The following is a 2,439-nucleotide window of genomic DNA, read 5'->3' as shown; positions in this document are numbered from 1 at the left end:
GTGAGTTTGTGTCTCTCACACGTGAGGTACATACAGCGTACATACATATACTATATGCATATATGAGAAGCCAATTACTTGTTTTTATATGACTAGTTTATTATGATTATGCATATTACATCTGCTAACCTGACATGACCCTGACATTCCTATCTATCTGTTGCTCTCCAGAGAAATGTATCCGAGATCGGAAGCATGACTCTGACCCAGACCCTGCTGAACTGGACCCTAGCTGAGCTGGGTGGCATGTACACGCCACATAATACGTCCATAGCCCAACCAATGGAAGAGATGTGACAAATGTGGAGGATTGGTTCAACCATGTTGTAACGCCACTATTACAGAGATTCTTACCCCATGGGCAACTCCCTGACCAAATCAAGTATGCCTTCCACCAAGTGTTGTAAGTACAATTCATATTCTTTCATACAGTGAGTAGATGCATGTACAGTCCAGCGTCCATGTCTTTCCAATTATGTTGTGCAGGCTAGTCTTGACCAAAGTCCCAGATTTTCCTGGATGAGCCGAGCTAGTTTAATTAAGAGTGCCGGTGGTGTTAGTGGACTTCTGTTTCCTTTCACATTCAACCCAACACAACACAAAATAATGGAAATCAACAAAAGGGCAACGTTTATTTATGGATTAACTCAAAACGTTTCTTTGAATATTACATGCGAGATAGCAAATATTGAGTGAGTAATAACTGGAATTGTTGATTGTAACCTTAAACAAGTGACCCAAGCAAGGCAGGACACAAAGATTACAAAAGGAAAGACAAACACAAGCCCTTTACTAAGATGTGAACACAGGGTAGGTGGCTGAACAAAGTACAAATTATTAAAGGGAACTTAAATACAAACCGACACAAGGAATTTGTCACTTTGTGATAGTGAACCTAACAAGACAAAGGTCAACAATGTCCTGATTTTGGAGTGATAACAAAGGTCAGCCTGTGGCCACCCTCTGGTGGCCATCCAGAAATATTGCAGGTTATGTCCTTTGTAAGTCCCTTGTTTTGTCCACTGTCCATTATCTATGAATATGATGCTGATTATTGTGCTTGCTAGTTGAACAGCTATTTGGACATGGGCAATGACACCACTGAGGTCCAGGACACTTGCAGCATCACCCTTGAAGAAAGATCATGTGGCGTGAGAAGGCTTTATTAATTGTTTCTGAAATTCTTTAATTTAAATGTATTACACAAAGGATTCCAGATTCTATTCTAGATGTCGTCGGATAGGAAAGTCATGCCTGTACATCCATTATCCTTCTCCACATCTCTTCTACCAGCTTACCAACGCAGTGGAAAATGTGGCCCGTTTCATGCACTGTGCATGTACAACTCTACTTTTCCCCCCCTCGTTTTAGAACTTCAGTGAGCTTGCGTCCCACTTCAGAGAAGTGTTTGCTCAGGTGGAGTCTCCATCCCTGACCCAGGAGAACCTGGAGGACCCAGACTTCATCAGGATGTGGTTCCAGATCAAACTGCTGCCTCTGCTGCCTACAGTTCCCATAAGCCTCCTCGACTGCCTCAGCTTTAAGAACTTCACCTGTCCTGTTTACCAAGCCCTGTGAGTTGTCCCGTTTATAAAGGGAATGCTATCTTCTCTAGAACATAACTGTTTCCCAAACATTTTCAGCTTGAGACCTGAAAGATACATTTGGTGACTTCCTGGGACCTAAACTTTTAAGAAAAATCATTATGAATTATAAAGTATGCATATTTAAAAAACGTATTTCTTAAAATCTTCTGAAAATCTTTTGTATTCCTTTTCCTTTTCTTTCATTTCTGAAAATCTGTTGATTTAAAAAAAAAAGGATTGTGGGACTTTGTTTATTTTTGAAAAAACAAAAAACAAGCAGGATATTTACTTTACCTTACTTTAATTCATAAAACCTGGTCTGTGACCCAAAAATGGGTCAAGAGTAAGACCCTACGTTTGGAAAACACTTATAGTCGAAATACACAAAATAGTCCCGGAATAATGATACATTTCTTTGCATTGCTGGGTCCAGAGTAAAAGATCTGAGTCATCATATGCGTCTCATGGATCCTGATCACAACCACAGCCCAGTGATGTACTAACACTTCATCCATTCCTTCTTGCTACATCACAACAGGTCCGGTAAGTGAACCAAGTAGCCATAGCTAGAGACAAGCTCAGAGGACCATTTGTCTGCAGATGTACAGGAATTTCTGTTGCTTTCAGAGTACATTTTTGAGTAAAACATTACTCTATTCTAATACTATACTATTATAGCCTACACTGACTTGTGTATTTATCTTCAGATCCTCAGTGTGTCTCCTCATTCAGCCATAGTGCAGAATGGCTGGAGGAGAACTTTGGATTCTTCTCCATGTTCGCCCCATCACAGACTTCTATGACCTCAACCGTGACTTCTCTGGAGTGAGTGTGGATAATCTGAACATTTTTA

The 2,439-nt window shown here is 40.4% G+C and overlaps 1 long non-coding RNA gene across 1 annotated transcript; it reads left to right on the top strand.

The window, feature by feature from the left end:
* The first annotated feature begins 309 nt into the window (after positions 1 to 309).
* LOC311057707 lies at positions 310 to 1,334 on the top strand. Its single transcript, XR_014601995.1, has 3 exons — positions 310 to 403; positions 1,076 to 1,151; positions 1,294 to 1,334. It is a non-coding gene; the product is annotated as an uncharacterized lncRNA (long non-coding RNA).
* The last annotated feature ends 1,105 nt before the right edge of the window (positions 1,335 to 2,439 follow it).

This window comes from Gymnoscopelus microlampas, assembly GCF_963454915.1.
Source record: "Gymnoscopelus microlampas genome assembly, chromosome: 12".
Taxonomy (NCBI): Eukaryota; Metazoa; Chordata; class Actinopteri; order Myctophiformes; family Myctophidae; genus Gymnoscopelus; species Gymnoscopelus microlampas.
This window is presented reverse-complemented; position numbering and strand designations above follow the sequence as displayed.